The 19,211-nt window shown below is 37.9% G+C and overlaps 1 protein-coding gene across 4 annotated transcripts in view; it reads right to left on the reverse strand.

Annotated features, from left to right (window-relative positions):
- Window positions 1–19,211, reverse strand: part of EML6 (EMAP like 6) — a gene marked incomplete at its 3' end in the record, with an annotated part of 309,679 nt that overhangs the window by 99,690 nt on the left and 190,778 nt on the right. The gene's annotated exons all lie outside the window — the stretch shown is intronic.

The raw sequence follows: 19,211 nt of genomic DNA on the forward strand, positions 1-19,211 counted from the left end.
TACGCACTCAGAAACTAAGATTTATAACCCAACAGACAGAAGGATAAATATAAAAGTGTAGATGATTGTATGCCTTGAGCAACAGACCTGGCATTCCATAGAGTGAGGGAGTATCTGTGTTATAGAGTCATCACATTAGAATCTGAGAATTTCCTAGTCTTAATGAACTATCCGATGGTTATTGGGACTTACCTATCATTATTCGGAAAAAAAAAAAGCAATTACCAAAAAGAATATGACTGACCAATTTCCCCTATGAACATAGATACAAAATTTTAAATCTTAGCAAAGAGAATCCAATAACAAATTTGAAAATAATACATTATGACCAAATGCAAAGAGGATTCATTATTAAGGAATCAAATAGCATAATTCACCATATTAAAAGGCATAAGAAGAAAAATTATTATTTTCTCAGATCCTAAAAAGTATCTGAGCAAAATCTAGTGCTCATTTATGATTTAAAAATCACTCAACAGTGGCCCCTGCACCATTGCTGGCAGGCAAGAACTCCATGATTCCCTTCTGAAACTGAGAAGAGAGAGGGAGGGCTCTGTAAACAAAGGTGAGCAGGAAATTGCATGCTGAGCAAGGCTGCTGCAGGTCCTGTGCCCCACTTTGGAAATGAGTAGAGACAGGGAGGGCTCTGTCATCAAGGTGGACTGTGGCACCAGGAAAGAGAGGCCCCTTCTTCAGTGTTGGAAGGCAGGGACTCCATGATCCCCTTTCAGAACTGAATAGAGAGAGGGAAGGCTCTGCCATAAAGGTGAACTGAGGGTCCCAGGAAAGAGTGGGCCTGCCCATGGAGCAGTTAGAAGCCAGGGACCTCATGATCCATTTCTGAAACTGAGTAAATACAGAGGGAGGGGATCTTCAAGGACAGTGGCCATCAATATATCCACAGCATCACTTTCCCTGTGAGTATGGCGTAAAAGTGCTGGACTCAGTCTGGCCACCTTTTCCTGACATCCCAGAAGAAGCACCCCAAAGAGAAGCCTGCCAGTACCAGTGGCACAGTGGCCCAACACATAGAACAAATTAGAAAGCAAACAATAGGGAGAAGGAAAAATACAAATAACCAAGCAAGTCCTCAGGGGAAGAACACACCACAAAAGAAAATCAGCCACTAGAACAAAACAACAATGACATGGAAGAACTTCTCTGCCTGCCAGATAGAGAATTCAAAATTGTCATGATTAAAAAAAGATAATGAAGTTGAAAATGAAGAGAATGATATGAGAAAGATAATTAACGAACTGAAGAATTAAACTGAGTACTTAAAGAAGGAAATGAAGGAAACACAGGACATTAAAAGATAAATGAAGGAGCTGAAGAACTCTAGGAAAAGCACCACAAACAGAATTGATGAAATAGAAGAATGAATCATTACTCTGGAAGATACAGATATAAAAAGAACCAAAAAAGAAAAGGAAAGAGAAATATGAAGGAAAAAAGAATGAAGAAACACTTCAAGAACTACCTGACACTCTGAGGAAAGGAAATATGAGAGTTATAGGAATCCCAGAAGGAGAGAGAGACCAAGGAACTGAGAAAATATTCAAGGAGATAATCAAAGAGAACATCCTAAGCATAAAGGAGATGAAAATAGACATACCGGAAGTTGGAAGAACATCAAATTACCATAATGAACGGAAAGCTACAGCAAGACACACAAAATAGCAAGCTTTACTATTGTAAAGCTTCCAAGAATCCAACACTAGGAAAAAATAATGAAGCTGACAAGGGGGAAGAAACAGATAACCTATAAAAGAGAACCAATCAAGCTGACATAGACTCCTCTGAAGAAACACTACGGGCAAGAAGAGAAGATATATTCAACAGACTTCACGTCAACAAATGACAACCAAGAATACTTTATCCTGCAAAGCTCTCCTTCCTCTATGAAGGAAAAATAAGGGCCTTCTCAGACAAAAAGAATCTCTAGTAATTCATTACTAGCAAACCCCCACTCTAAAAAATACTGCAAGAAGTCCTAAAGCCAAAACCAACAGAAGAATGAAGAAGAACAGAATAAGGAATAAAATCACAAAAAGACAAAATGGCAAATACAGATACCAACTGTAGGTTAAATGATTTTCAGGCTTTTCTGCCCTCCTGCCATTAGGATTCGCCTGCCTGATGGGCACCTGCATTTTGTTACTTTGGTATAAGTTATGTTGTTTACTTCTGTGGGCCATAGCAGCAGGATTGAGATAGCCACCAAGAGAAGCAGAGGCATGAGAGAGAACTGGAAAGAAGGGGAGAAAGAACGCCAGAGAAGCCCAGAGTAAAGATTTGCTGGGGGCCTGGAGGCCTATTTGCCTGCCGTGTACCTTGTTGCTGTATTACATGTAAAAGTTCAATAAAAGCCTCTTTCTGCAGGACTCTCCTTTACTCAGTCTGCGGAATCATAGGAAACCTGCTCTGTGCCCTTCCTGGCACTACACCAACTTATCAATATTAACTCTAAATGTAAATGGAGTCATCAATAAAAAGACACAGAGTAGCAGGATATTAAAAAACAAAACCCAACCTCCTGCTGTCTCCAGGAAAAATATTTAACTACAAAAGATAAACATAGACTGAAAGTAAAAGGTTGGAAAATAATCCTACAAGCAAATGAACCAAAAAAAAGGAGGTAGGAATAGCTATACTGCTATCAGATTAAATATACTTCAAACTAAAAAAGGTAAAAAGAGACATAGATGGATACTACATTGTGATTAAGGGGACAATACATCAGGAAGATATAATACTCATCAACATATGCTCACCAAATGAAGAAACACCAAAATATGTAAGACAATTATTATTAGCTCTGAAAATAGACATTAGAGAAAATACATATGTAGTAGGAGACTTCAACACCCCACTCTCACAATGGACAGATCAATGAGACAAAAAAAAAAAAATTTAAAAAGGCACTAGAGCCCTAAATAAAACTAGAAGTAGACCTCATGGGCTTAACAGACATCTTTAGGACACTGCACCGAAAGAAATCCTAGTACACATTTTTCTCAAGTGTGCACTGATCATTCTCTCATACTGGGCCACAAGATAAACATTAACATTGGTCCACAAGATAAACATTGATACATTAAGATCAAAATCACTCTAACTATCTTCTCTGATCATAAAGGCATCAAAGTAGACATAAATCATAAAAAGAAAGCAAGGAACCCTCCTGCTTCATTGAGATTGACAATGAGGACACCACTTTCGAGAATGTATGGGACACAGCAAAAGCAGTAATAAGAGAGAAATATAGACAATACAGGCCCACATCAAGAAACAAGAACTCAAAGAAACAACCTAATCTCCCATCTCAAAGAACCAGGAAATGAACAACAGCAACAAAACACCAACAACCAATAGAAGAAAGGAAATAATAAAAATCAAGTAGAAATTAATGCAATAGAAATTAAAAACACAATCCAAATGAGAAACAAAACCAAATGTTGGTTCTTCAAAAAAACAAACAAAATAGACAAATCTCTAGCCAGGCTCACAAAAAAAAAAAAAAATAGGAGAAAACAAATAAGTAGGATCATAAACAAAAGAGGAGAAATTACAACACTCAGTAGAAATCAAAAGAATAATCAGAGATTACTATGAACATTTATATACAAACAAGTTCAACAATCTAGATGAGATGGATGAATTCCTAAAATGATATAATCATTGAAAGCTAGATAAAGAAGAAATAAAACAGACCAATTACAAGCAGTGAAATTGAACAGTTATCAAAACGCTCTCCAAAAACAAAAGGCCAGGACCAGACAGCTTTATAAATAAACTCTACCAAATATTCAAAAATGAATTAGTGCCTATCCTGCACAAATTCTTTCAAAAAATTGAGAAAGAAGGAATATTACCAAATACATTCTATGAAGCCAATATTACACTGATACCAATACCAAAAAATGACGACACACAAAAAGAAAACTACAGGCAATCTCCACAATGAACACTGATGTAAAACTCCTCAATAAAATCCTAGCCAAGAGAATCCAACAATGCACCAAAAGGATAATATACCACAATCAAGTGAGATTTATTCCAGGGGCACAAGGATGGCTCAACATCCAAAAATCAATTAATGTAATCCAACATGTCAGCAAAAAGAAAAATTAAAACCATATCATATCAATAGATGCTGAGAAAGCATTCGACAAAGTTCAACATCCATTTCTAGGGATAGAAGGAACATACCTTAACATGATAAAAGTCATAAATGACAAACCCACAGCCAATATTGTTCTCAATGGTGAAAAGTTGAAAGACTTTCCTTTAAGACTGGGAACAAGATAAGGATGTCTACACTTGCCTCTGCTTTTCAATATAATACTGGAAGTCCTAGCCAGAGGAATAAGACAAGAGAAAGACATACAAGGAATCCAGATAGGGAAAGAAAAAATCAAACTATCACTATTTGCAGACATTATGATAATGCACATAGAGAACCCTTAAAAACTCCACAGAAAAACTAATCAAAATAATCAACCAGTTTAGTAAAGTAGCAGGATACAAAATCAACACACAAAAATCAGTAGCCTTCCTATATGCAAACAATCAAGATGAAGAAGAATTCAAGAAAACCATCCCTTTCATAACTGAATCAAAAAAAAAAAAATCAAATACTTGGGAATAAACCTAAGAAAAGAGGTGAAGGACCTATGCAAGGAAAATTATAAAACACTGTTAAAAGAAACAGACACAAAGAGATGGAAAGACAGGGCCTCCCTGGTGGCCAGTGGGTTGAGCGCCATGCTGTGAAGCTGTCTGCAGCCTCTGCAGCATGGGTTTGATCGCGGCAAGCCATGGAGATTCCCATATGGCCTGGCAGACCTCTCCTGTCCCACCACTGCTCCCCTCAGCAGTGTATTTTGGTCTGTCTGCCTGTTCTGCTCCCTGTTCTGTCTCTGGTGAATTCTCTCACCAGAGAGAATTCTCTCACCACACCTCTGACCTGTACCCCAGTTCTTGTATAAATAAAATAAAATCTAAAAGAAAAAATAACTGCAACTGATATTAAAAAATTATTTTTAAAAAAAAAAGGAGATGGAAAGACATTCCCTGCTCATGGATTGGAAGAATTAACATTATTAAAATGGCCATCCTACCTAAACCAATTTACAGATTCACTCTATTCCAATAAAAATCTCAATGACATTCTTCAAAGAAATAGAACAAATACTGATGAAATTCATTTGGACCACAAAAAACCACGGATAGCCAAAGCCCTACTGACAAAAATAAAGGAGAATGGAGGTATAATACCTCCAAACTTCAAAATATACTACAAAATTAACTCAAAAATGGATAAAGACTTGTACATAATACCTGCAGCTGTAAAATACATAGAAGAAAAAATGGTAAAACACTACATGACATACATCTCAGTAACATCTTTAAAGACACATCCTTCAAAGCAAAGAAAGTAAAGGAAAAGATGAACAGCTGGGATTATATCAAATCAAAAAGCTTCTGTACGGGCCTCCCTGGTGGCACAGGCAGTTGAGTGCCACACTGTGAAGCTGTCCGCAGCCTCTGCAGTGCGGGTTCGATCCCGGCCGCTGGCAAGATTCCCACATGGCAAAGCAGACCTCTCCTGTCTCGCCCGCTGCTCCCCTCAGCAGTGTATTTCATCAGTCTGCCTGTTCTGTTCCCTACTCTGTCTCTGGTGAATCTTCTCACCCTCCCGTGCATCTGGTCTGTACCCCGGTTCTTGTATAAAATTAAATAAATCTTAAAAAAAAAAAAAAGCTTCTGTACAGCAAAAGAGATACTAACCAAAACAAAGATGCACACTACTGATTGGGAAAAAATTTTTGCACACAATACTACTGCTAAGGGACTGATCACTAAGATTTACAAAGAGCTGAAGTGACTCAATAATAACAAAGTAAACAATCCTGTTTAAAAAAAGGGCAGAAGAGCTAAAAAGACATGTCTCCAAAGAGGAAATGCAAATGGCCAAGTGGTATATTAAAAATGTTTAGCATCACTTATAATCAGGGAAATGCAAATCAAAAGCACAATGAGATACCACTTTACACCCGTGAGAATAGCACATTTAAAAAAACAGGAAACAACAAATGTTGGAGGATGTGGAGAAAAAGGAACTCTCCTACACTGCTGGTGGGAATACAAACTGGTCCAACCACTATGGAAAGCTGTGTGGAGGTTCCTCAAACTATTCAAAATAGAGCTTCCATATGATCTAGCAATTCCACTTCTAGGAATCTACCCAAAGGACATAAAAACATAAAGTCAAAAGGATACATGCACCCATATGTTTATTGTAACACTATTTACAATAGGTAAGCTATGGAAACAACCCAAATGCCCCAAAACAGATGAATGGATCAAGAAGATTTGGTATGTGTACACAACGGAGTACTATTCAACATTCAAAGAAGATAAACTCATGCCATTCACAGCAACATGGATGGAGGTGGAAGGGAATATGCTCAGTGAAATAAGCAGAAAGAAAAAGAAAAATAGTGGTGGTTTCACTTATAGGAGGAATGTAGGGGAACCAAATAAGGGATCTGGAAAAAGTAATTACAATAAATTAAAAGACAAAATTAACAGGCAACTATTGATCAGAGACACTCTGCAGGGGAGGGGGAGGTTGAGGGATCAGAACAGGGGAGGGAAGAGCACAAGGGACTATGGTGATGGTGCATGGGCGAATTGGTGGTGGGAATTTTATAGGGACTACACCTGAGAGGAGAAAGCATGCATTGTACAATAAGGAAGAATAATGTAAAATATATATAATACATAAAATAAATTTAAAAAATAAATGGGAAAGAAAAAATAGCACTCAACACTCCATAAAGGAGAAATTAATGGATGCTTCAGACTTATCACTTAGATATTTATATTTTCTGCGCCACTGGACTATCTTTGAGAAACCAGCTTCATTCAGTACAACCATATGCAGGCTGGTTTTCAGACATGTGTGCCATTATATTTTCTTTGAAAACAGAAAGTAACTTATTTGTGAGGGGTGTGTGTGTGTGTATGTGTGTGAACTTGAGTCAAATTCTTACTTTTTAAAAAGTTTTAATATTTAATTACTTACATCAATCTTGGACAGTATTTGATTTCTCCCCTCAAGTGCAATCTCCACAGCACCCGTGATCCATCACCACATTACCTCTTCCGCTCTCCCGACACTCAAATTCTTACTTAATGGGATTCCCAGTAATATTAGGAAAAGTTTATTACCCCTCCCACTTAATATTGTATTGAACATATTAATTACTACAATTAGACAAGATTTTAAAATTTAAAGACACAAATGCTGGAGTAGAAGTTAAAGGTGTATTTGTAGGATGATATATGTAGGGGCAGGATGAGCACAGTGCTGGTTTTTCAGGATCCCAGCAGACCAGACGGGTAAAGGAGAGTCCTGGAGCCCTTGGTAGCTTTCTCAGGCTTTTATTGAATTTACATGTAGTGCAGCAACCAGGTATGTGGCAGGTGGGGTTGGGGGAGCAGGAGGCCAGTAGGCCTCCATGCCCGGGGCAAGTCTTCTCTCTGTACTCTGTGGTGTTCTTTCTCCCCTTCTCTCTCCTTCCTCTCCTTCTCTTGGGGACTATATCAATACTGCAGCCATGGCCCATAGAAGAAAACAGCACAACTTATAACAATGTAACAAAATGCAGGTGCCCAATCGGGCAGGGCAATCCTAACAGCAGCAGGCAGAAAAGCCTGAAAATCACTTACACTACAACATATAATTATATATGTAGAAAATTAAAAAAAAATAAATAAAACTACAAGTAACTACATTCCAATATAGTTGCACTACATATAATGAAATACAAAGTCAATAACCTTAATATATGCTAGAACCAGTTGAAAATATAATGGAAGACAGGACTCGATTAGAAACAACAAAAACATCAAGGCACAAACTTAATATAGAAATGGACAATATATTAAGTGAGTAAAATTAGCAAAACCTCCCAATATCTGTAAGACAGAAAGGTGGACTTTAAAGTAGAAACATATCCCATGTTCTTGTGTTGGAAAAATCAATCATAAATATGTCAGTTCTCCCAAAGTTTGTTTATAAATTCAATTTGATCCCAATAAAAAGAGCATTGTTTGCCTTTTTGTTGTTTTGTTTTGTTTGTCTGTTTTTTAACCTGGAGCTAGACACACCTTGGAAGAATAAACCAGCAGGACTGGCCAGTAAAATTCTGAAAAATACCAAAGTGTGAGGGTAGTTCCCCTAAATTTTATTTTTTATGTGCATAACTTTTTTCCTGCTTTTTTAAAAACATTTTTTCTTTAATATACATACAAGGGTCTCCCTGATGTCCTAGGTGCTAACCCTTAGCTTTACCACATGAAGGCCCACTCCAATAGCCTGAGTCTGATCCCCAGTTAGGGAGCTAACCCACATATGGCACAGCAGATCCTATCTTGCCCGCTGCTCCCCTTAGCAGTGTTCTTCAGTAGATCTGCCTGTTCTGCTCCCCACTCTGTCTCTAGTGAATCCTCTCACCAACCCCCTCCCACCACCCCATACCTCTGGCCTGCACCCAGTTCTATGCAAAAATAAAATCCTTAAACAAACAAACAAAACCCTAGACTATATTAAAAAAAAACTAATTGGAAAAAACACCAGTTCAGTAGAAGTGACAGGGTACAAAATCAACTTACAAAAATCAGTTGTGTTTCTATATGCAAACAATGAACTAGGAGAAAAATCAAGAAAACAATCCCATTCACAATTGCAAAAAGAAAAATATCTAGAAGCAAATTTAACAAAGAAAGTGTTGGACCTATACAATGAAAATTCTAAGACACAAAAAATGGAAAAGATATTCCCTACCAATTGACTGGAAGAATTAACATTATTTAAAAGGTCCTCTTATCTAAGCAATGTACAGATTCAACACAATTCCTATCAAGGCTCCAATGGTGTTCTTTACAGAAATAGAACAGATATTGCTGCAATTCATATGGAACCATAAAAGACTGAATAGTCAAAACAATCCTGACAGAAAAGAGGAAGAGTGGTGGTATCAGACTCCCAGATTTCAACGTATACTACACAGCTATAGTACTCAAAACAACATGGGACAGGAGCAAAAGCAGACACACAGACCCAAAGAATAGAACTGACAGCCCAGAAATAAACCCCTATCTCTGTGGATGGTTAATTTATGACAAAGGAGCCGAGAAAAAGGAGAGTTTCTTTAACAAATGGTGTTGAGAAAACTGGACAGCCATATCCAAAAGAATAAAATTAGATCACACTTCACACAAAAATTAACTCAAAGTACAGTGAAGACATAGATGTCTTTATGAAACCATAAAAATACATTGAAGAAAACATAGGCAAACACTCCACAACAATGATTTCAGAAATATCTTTTTGGACCCATCTCCAATAGCAATAAAAGTAAATATAAACAAACGGGACTACATCAAACTAAAAACTTTGTAAGAAAGTTTGATGGTTTCTTAGAAAACTAAACATACTCTTATCATAGGTGCAACAACTGCATTTACCTACAGCAGTTGAAAACTTAAGTCCACAAATCTGCACAAGAAATGTATAGCAGCTTTAATCATAATTGGCAAAACTTGGAAGCCAGCCAGATGTCCTTCACTCAGTAATGTTATTAAACAAACAAAAACATGGTATATCCAGACAACAGAATATTATTCAGCTTTAAAAAGAAATGAGTGGGGCCACCCTGTAGCGTAGGGGTTAAGTCTCAGCACTATCACCTCTAAGGCGCGAGTTGCATCCTGGCCAGGGAGCTAACACATATGTTACAGCAGACCTCTTCTGTCTTGCCTGCTGCTCCCCTCAGCAGTGTGTTTCAGTGCATCCATGTATTCTGCTCCCCACTCTGTTTCTGGTGATTACTCTTACCCCTGCACCCCTGGCATACACCCCAGTTCTTCTATACACACAAAAAAATGAAAGAAATGAGCTACCAAGTTATGAAAAGACATGAAGGAATCTTAAATAGATATTTGTAATGAAAGAAACTAGCCTGAAAAAGCTACACACTGTATGATTGCAATTACATGACATTCTGGGCAGACAAAACTATGGAGACAGTGACAAGATTAGTGGCTGACAGGATGGAAGTGAGGGAGGAATGAATTGGCACAGCACTGAGGATTTTCAGGCAGTGGAACTACTATGTATAATACCACAATGAAGGATATGTTATTATATATTATCAAAACTCATAGACTGCACAACACCAAGAGTGCATCCTAATGCAAACTATGGACTTCAGGTGATAAAAGTGTGTCAACATAATTTCATCTATTATAACAAATGCACACTCCAGTGCAGGGTGGAGTTTTCAGGGAGGTTTTGCATGTGTGGGAGTACATTTATAGGAACACTATACTTCTGCTCAATTTTGCTGTAAACCTAAAACTGTTCTGGAAAATAAAAATCCATTAGAAGAGGAAGAATACATGTTGCTGCAAATGGAATGAGTTTATCTTTTTTTGAGTGCTGAACAGTATTCCATTGTGTATATATGCCACATCTCGATCAAGTCACCTATTTTTGGGCATTTGGGTTGTTTCTATATCTCACCTTTTTTATGTAAAATACATATAAATAAATTATAAGAAAAAAGAAGGGAAAAAAAATGCCTGGTTCATCTTGATAATCTTATTGAAAAAGACTAACAACTGGATTTGTTCTATTTTCCCCTTATCTGAGACTTTTATTTCAAGGTTTTTTGTTACCCACAGTCATTCATGGTCTGAAAATATTATATACAATATTTTTTGAGAGAGTGAGTCTATATACATAAAACTTTTATTATAGTATGCTGCAAAAATTGTTCTGCTTTATTATGTTATAGTTAATTTCTTACTATGTTTAATATATAATAATTAATAAATTAAATTTTATCTTAGGTATATGTTATAGGAAAAAGAGTTTAGATGTGCCCCTATCTTCAGTTTCAGGCATCTACTAGGGATCAGAAAATGTATCACTCATGGTTAAAGGGTGATTACTGTAGACACTACGATAAACTCCAAATGGTTTAGAGATTTAAATGCAAAAATAAAACCATAGCAGATTAGAAAAAATTATGAGTAATTTTCTTTTAAGAATGGAGAATACTTCCCTGTGACTCAAAATGTTGAGGCAGTTCAAAGAGCAATAAATTTGACCACATAAAAATAAAAATGCTCTGCATGATGAAAAATACCACAGCAAACTTAAAAGACAACTGACAAACTGGGGGAAATATCTGCAATTTATAGACAAAGGACAAATCATCCTAATATTAAAAGAACTACTTCTAATGCAAATAGTTTATTAGAAAAACCAAGAAGTTCATAAGTGAAGTTTCTTATTTATGAAAGAATCCTAGCTTCACTTAGCATATCAGTATAAGGTTAAGCTATATCATCGCATCATGCAATATTTCATTATACTTTGTTGCTGAATAAGTGATAAGGGACTTGTATTCAGAATATATTTTAAAACTCTTAAACCTAATAATGAAAAGACAAATCTATTAAAAATAGACAAAGTATATGTATAGACATTTCTACAAAGATGATATACAAATGGTCAGCAACATATGAAAGAGGCTCAATACCATTAGCCAACAGGGGAATGAAAATCAAAATCATATTGAGATACTACTTGAAATGTACCAGTATGGCTAGTACCAGCATAATGAAAATAACAGAAAATAGTAAGTGTTGGCTAGGATATGGAGAAACCAGAATCCTCATTCATTGCTAGTGGAAATGCCACATTGAAAAACATTTTGGGGTGCCACAAAATGTTAAACATATAGTTACCACATAACCCAGCAATTCCACTCTTAGGTATACACTCAAGAGAAATTAGACTCACATATGTCTACTCACAATCATATACATAAATGTTCAGAGCAGCATTGCCCATAATGGTTAGAGGAAGAAACAATCCAAATATCCATCAACAGATGAATGGGTAAATAAAATCTGGTAAATGAAAAAATTATTTCATACAGTGAAATATTATTCAGGAACAAAGCAGAATGAAGATTGCACAATGCTATGATACAGTTTGACCTTAAACCACTATGCTAGGTGAAAGAAGCCAGTCAAAAGGATCTCATATTTTTTTTTTTTTTTTTGCATTTCACCTGACTTTTATTTTTTTTTTATTTATTTTTTTTTATAAATTTTATTGTTATATTCCCCATACAATTGCAGCCCCCCATTCTGACCCCAATCCCTCCCCTCCCGCCCCCGCCCCCCTAAAAGTGTCTCTGGTTCATAGTTTTTTGTTGATTTTGATTTTCACTTTCTTATAGTTATTCATTTTCCTGGTCCCTTATTTAAGTTTTCTAGATTCCTGCTATGAGTGAGACCATCCGGTATTTTTCTTTTTCTTTTTGGCTTATTTCGCTGAGCATGATCCCTTCCAGCGCCATCCATGTTGCAGCAAATTGCATGTGTTTATCTTTTTTGAATGCTGAGTAATAGTCCATGGTATATATGTACCACATCTTCTTGATCCAGTCATCTATTTTTGGGCATTTGGGTTGTTTCCAAAGCTTAGCTATTGTAAACAGTGCTGCTATAAACATAGGGGTGCAGGTGTTCTTTGGAATTGATGTTTCTGTGTCCTTTGGGTAAATACCTAGGAGTGGAATTGCTGGGTCATATGGAAGCTCTATGTTTAGTAGGTCCAGAAATCTCCACACAGCTTTCCACAGTGGTTGGACCAGTTTGCACTCCCACCAACAGTGCAGAAGAGTTCCTTTTTCTCCACACCCTCGCCAACATTTGTTGTTGCTAGTTTTTTTAATATGTGCCATTCTCACTGGTGTAAGATGGTATCTCATGGTAGTTTTGATTTGCATTTCCCTGATGACAAGTGATGTTGAACATTTTTTCATATGCCTGTTGGCCATTTGCATTTCCTCTTCAGAGAAGTTTCTTTTTAGCTCTTCTGCCCATTTTTTGACTGGATTATTTTCTTTGTTGTTGTTGAGTCTCATCAGCTCTTTGCAGATTTTTGTGATCAGTCCTTTATCATTAGTGTTGGGTGCAAAAATGTTCTCCCAGTTGGTGGGGTTTCTCTTTGTTTTTGTTATTGTCTCTTTTGCTGTGCAAAAGCTCTTTAATTTGATATAGTCCCAGCTGTTTATCTTTGCCTTCACTATCACTGCTTTGGGTGATGTGTCTGTAAAGATGTCTTTGATGTGCAAATCACGTAGTGTTTCGCCTATATTTCCTTCTATATATTTTATGGTTTCAGGTCTTATGTCTAGTTCTTTAATCCATTTTGAGTTGATTTTTGTGTATGGTGTGAGGTGGTGGTCAAGCTTCATTCTTTTGCATGTAGCGACCCAGTTTTCCCAGCACCATTTATTGAACAAACTTTCTTTGCTCCAATGCATAGTCTTTGCTCCTTTGTCAAAGATTAGTTGACCATAAATCTGTGGGTTTATTTCTGGATTTTCTATTCGATTCCATTGGTCTGTATGTCTGTTCTTGTTCCAATACCATGCAGTTTTGATGATTATGGCTTTGTAGTATAGTTTGAAGTCTGGGAGTCTGATGCCTCCATTCCCTTCTTTTTTTTTCAGGAGAGCTTTGGCTATTCGGGGTTTTTTGTGATTCCATATGAATTTCATCAATAATTGTTCTATTTCTTTGAAGAATGACATTGAAATTTTGATTGGAATAGTTCAGTAAAGTGGCAGGATCTCATATTTTTTTATTCCACTTACAGGAATGTAATGTTCAGAAGAGGCAAACCCACAGAGATAAAAAGTTGGTTAATGCTAACAGGTATGGGTCTTCTTTTGGGGGGTAATGAAAGTGTTCTAAAGGGAGAGTGGTAATAATCACAGACTTCTGTAAATATGCTAAAACATTTTAAATTACATTTTAAATGGGTGAACTGTAAGATATGATCCATCATAAAACTAAGGGAAAACATGAATATGAATCTATGGATCTAACTACCTTTTACAGGAAATGCAGGGGAAAGCCTGGAATGCATCTGTGAAGAATCAGTACAGTTCTAAATGTGAAACATTCTCTAGATCGAATAACATGGTTGTCCAAATGCATTTATGGTATGGAAAATGTTGGAGGGAGACTGCTATAAAAGAACTTAAGAAATATCATAACCAAAGACAATGAGTGGAACTTGCTTGATGCAGATTACTTATTTGTTTTGTTTTCATGTTGCTTTTTTTAAAAAAAACAAATTGTAACACGTTAAAATAATGTTAACAGGTTTAAAAATGAACAGTGAGGAGGGGCGGAGCAACATGGTGGCGAGGAGACGCTGCAAGTAAGATCTCCCATTAAAAAAAGTTAATAGGGAGGAAAAGCGGCAGGTCCCAGTGAGAAGTGGGACACGGAAGATAAACGGACGACTCCAGCAAACTGCCCGAAGAAGAAAGTGGCCATAAAAGAGGACCAGAAGGGAGGGAAGCACAGAACTCTGCTCCCCTCCCCCGCCCACAGAGGCAGCACTCTCCGACCCCGCAGAGAGGAGGAAAACAACAAACTAAAACGACCAACAACAACAAACTACGCAGCAAGCGGGACTGTGAGTGGAAAGGAACTATTGCAGCCACCACACCCCGTGAACAGGAGCTGGGGAGAACCCTGCAGGATTCGCCGCGGCGGTGAGCGAACAGCTCCGGGCGCCATTAGAGAAGAACAAAGACCCCGGGAGACGCGCACACAGCCCCGGCTGCCGGTAAGCTGGCGCGGAAAAGCAGCACGCTTGGCGCGCTTGAAAAGCAAATGCAGATCGGGATCCCGGCTGCCCAGGTCCCCGCGCCTGCGACCTAGGCTTGTGGGGAGACGCGCAGGGGCCCTCACTGAGGTGAAAGTCCCTCACTGAGTGAGCAGGAACCAGGCACCCAGGCACGAGAGCAGGTGCAAAAGGCGCCATTCCCGCGCCACTGAACTGGGCTACAGCCCACGTCCTGGAACTGAGGGCTTTGGAACTGAGACCCGGGGCACGAAATTCGGGGCGTGGGTTCTCCACGACGACGGTGGGGCACAAGGCAGACACAGCACCCCAAAGCCGTTGAGGTTCACCCTACCATTCTCGCACTGCTCCCTGTCCCACGGGGGGGGGGGTCAAAAAACAGCCCCCCAAGGACAATAGGAGAGATCTCTGGCGCCACCTAGCGACCAGAAAAAAAAGGTCACTAACACCCCATAGAACAGGGAAACTTCTTAAGAAAAGACTTCTTGAAAAGGGCAGAAGGCTTCTGGAGGACCCAGTGGCCAGCTGGGAAGTTAGCCCACGCCAGGCTCCTTCCGACCAGCAGTCTGAGCCCACAGAGGGAGCAGGCACACACGTCCGGGGCAGACCGGGTGCGCAAAAGAGTGTGCCTGAAACCGGAGGCGCAGGGACTGCATCCCGCGTTGCCATTTTAGAACAGGGACATTTCTTCAGTAAAGACTGCCTAAAACCAGCAGAAAGCTCCCCCAGAAGCCAGAGATGGCTCCTGGAGGAGCCAGAGGGGAGCGGAGAAGTTCACCCAAGATGCCAGCCAGTCCGAGAAACACAGTGTCCCAATGCATACGACAAATTAGAAAACAGACAGTAGGGAGTAGAAGAACCACACGCAACCTAACAACTCCTCAGGAAAGAAGCACACCACAAAAAGAAAACCAATCCCAGAATGAAACGACAGCAACTTGGAAGAACTTCTGAGCCTTCCAGAAAGAGAATTTAAAATTGCCATGATTAAAAAAGTGACAGAAGTCATAGAGGAAAACAATGATCAGAAGAAGGAAATTGAGTCCCTAAAGAGGGAAAACAATGGTCAGAAGAATGAAATTGAGTCCCTAAAGAGGGAAGTAAAAGAAATGCAGGAGATCAAAGAATTAATGGAGGAACTAAAGAACTCTGGGAAAAGCAATGAAAGCAGAATAGATGAAATGGAAGAACGAATAAGTACTCTTGAAGACACAGAAATAAAAAGAACCAAAACAGAAAAGGAAAGAGAAGTACGAAGGAAAGAGAATGAAGAAAGACTTCGGGAACTATCTGACTCCATGAGGAAAGGAAATATAAGAGTTATAGGAATTCCAGAAGGAGAGGAGAGAGATGTAGGAACAGAGAAAATATTCCAGGAGATAATTGAAGAGAACTTCCCAAATGCGAAGAAGGAGCTGAAAATTGATATACAAGAAGCAAGAAGAACACCAAACTTCCACGACGAAAGGAAAAATACAGCAAGACACATAATAGTAAAGCTCCCAAGATTCCAGGACAAGGAAAAAATAATGAAGCTGACAAGAGGGAAGAAACAGATAACATTCAAAGGAAAACCAATCAGGCTGACATCAGACTTCTCTGAAGAAACACTACGGGCAAGGAGAGAGTGGAGGGACATAGTCAAAAGACTCCAAGAAAACAGATGCCAACCAAGAATACTCTATCCCGCAAAGCTCTCTTTCCTCCATGAAGAAAGATTAAGGATCTTCCCAGACAAACAGAAACTCCGGAATTTCATTAAAACTAAACCCCCACTCCAAAAAATACTACAAGGAATCCTAAAGCCAGAACCTCAGAGGGACGAATAACAATGAAAGAAGGCCAAAAAAAAAAAAAGTTATTAAAAGAATAAATAAAATCAAAGGAAAGACAAACACAATGGCAAATACAAAGGCTAACATATCAATATTAACTCTAAATGTAAATGGACTAAACTCTTCAATAAAAAGACACAGAGTTGCAGCCTGGATTAAGAAACAAAACCCAACCTTTTGCTGTCTCCAGGAAACACATTTAGCTACAAAAGATAAAAATAGGCTCAAAGTTAAAGGATGGAAAACAATCCTACAAGCAAATGAACCAAAAAAGAAAGCAGGAACAGCTATACTTTTATCAGATAAAACAGACTTCAAACTCAAAAATATAATAAGAGACCCAATGGTCATTACATTATGATCAAGGGGACAATACTTCAAGAAGAAATAACACTCATTAACATATACTCACCAAACAAAGGAGCACCAAAATATATCAGACATCTGTTGTCCTCTCTGAAAACAGACATCAGAGAAAACACATACGTAGTGGGAGACTTCAACACACCACTATCAACAATGGATAGATCAACAAGACAAAAAATAAGTAAAGAAACTAAAGCTCTAAATAAGAACCTAGAGCATTTGGGCTTAACAGACATCTATAGAACACTAAACCCAAAAAAAAACGGAGTGCACATTTTTCTCAAGTGCACACGGATCATTCTCCAGGATCGATCACATACTGGGGCACAAGACAAACATCAACAGATACACCAAGATTGAAATCATACCAACCATCTTTTCTGACCACGAAGGCATCAAACTAGAAATAAACCATAAAAAGAAGGCAAGGAACTATCCTACCTCATGGAGATTAAAAACCACACTACTGGAAGACCACTGGACTAACGAGGAGATCAAAGAGGAAATTAAAAAAATCATTGAATTGAATGACAAGGAGGACACCAATATCCTAAATGTATGGGAGGCAGCAAAAGCAGTAATAAGAGGAAAATATATAGCAATAGAAGCTCACATCAAAAAACAAGTAAGAACTCAAAGAAACAACCTAATCTCGAAGCTCAAAGATCTAGAAAAAGAACAACAAAAAAACCCCAAAACCAGAAGAAGAAAAGAAATAATAAAAACCAAAGCGGAAATAAATGAAATTGAAACTAAAAAACAATCCAAAAGATCAATGAAACCAAGAGCTGGTTTTTTGAAAAAATAAATAAAATAGACAAACCCCTAGCTAGGCACACAAAGTAAAAAAGGGAGAAAGCACAAATAAACAGGATCATAAATGAAAGAGGAGAAATCACAACGGACACAGCAGAAATCAAAAGAATAATCAGTAGCTACTATGAACAGTTATATGGAAACAAGTTCAACAATCTAGAGGAGATGGACAAATTCCTACAACTCTACAATCACCCAAAGCTAGATAAAGAAGAAATAGAACACCTAAACAGACCAATTACAAGCAGCGAAATTGAAATGGTAATCAAAAATCTCCCCAAAAACAAAAGCCCAGGACCTGATGGATTCACAAACGAATTCTACCAAACATTCAGAGATGAATTGGTGCCTATCCTTCACAAACTCTTCCAAAAAATTGAGAAGGAAGCGGCAATACCAAACATGTTCTATGAAGCCAATATTACACTAATACCAAAACCAAATAAGGACAACACAAAAAAGGAAAACTACAGGCCAATCTCCCTAATGAACACTGATGCAAAAATCCTCAATAAAATTTTAGCTATCAGAATCCAACAATGTATCCATAAGATAATTCACCACGACCAAGTTGGATTCATTCCAGGGACACAAGGATGGTTTTACATCCGAAAATCAATCAACGTTATCCAACACATCAACAAAAAGAAATATAAAAACCATATGATAATATCAATAGATGCTGAGAAAGCTTTCGACAAAGTGCAACACCCATTCATGATAAAAGCCCTTGAAATTCTTGGGATACAAGGAACATACCTCAACATCATAAAGGCCATCTATGACAAGCCAACAGCCAGTATCATTCTCAATGGTGAAAAGCTGAAAGCAATTCCATTAAGATCTGGAACAAGACAAGGATGTCCAGTCTCACCACTGCTTTTCAATGTAATACTGGAAGTCCTAGCCAGAGCAATAAGACAAGAGAAAGACATACAAGGAATCCAAATAGGAAAAGAAGAAGTCAAACTATCACTATTTGCAGATGATATGATAATATACATAGAGAACCCCAAAATCTCCACAGAAAAACTAATTCAACTCATCAATCAATTCAGTAAAGTGGCAGGATACAAAATCAACACACAAAAGTCAGTAGCCTTCCTATACACAAACAATAAATCTGAAGAAGAAGAAATCAAAAAAACCATCCCTTTTATTAATGAAACAAAAAAAAATCAAATATTTGGGAATAAATCTAACAAAAGAGGTAAAGAACTAGACATAAGACCTGAAACCATAAAATACATAGAAGGAAATATAGGCGAAACACTACGGGATTTGCACATCAAAGACATCTTTACAGACACATCACCCAAAGCAGTGATAGTGAAGGCAAAGATAAACAGCTGGGACTGCATCAAATTAAAGAGCTTCTGCACAGCAAAAGAGACAATAACAAAAACAAAGAGAAACCCCACTAACTGGGAGAACAT

The sequence above is a fragment of the Talpa europaea genome (assembly GCF_964194135.1).
Source record: "Talpa europaea genome assembly, chromosome: 6".
In the NCBI taxonomy this organism is placed as follows: Eukaryota; Metazoa; Chordata; class Mammalia; order Eulipotyphla; family Talpidae; genus Talpa; species Talpa europaea.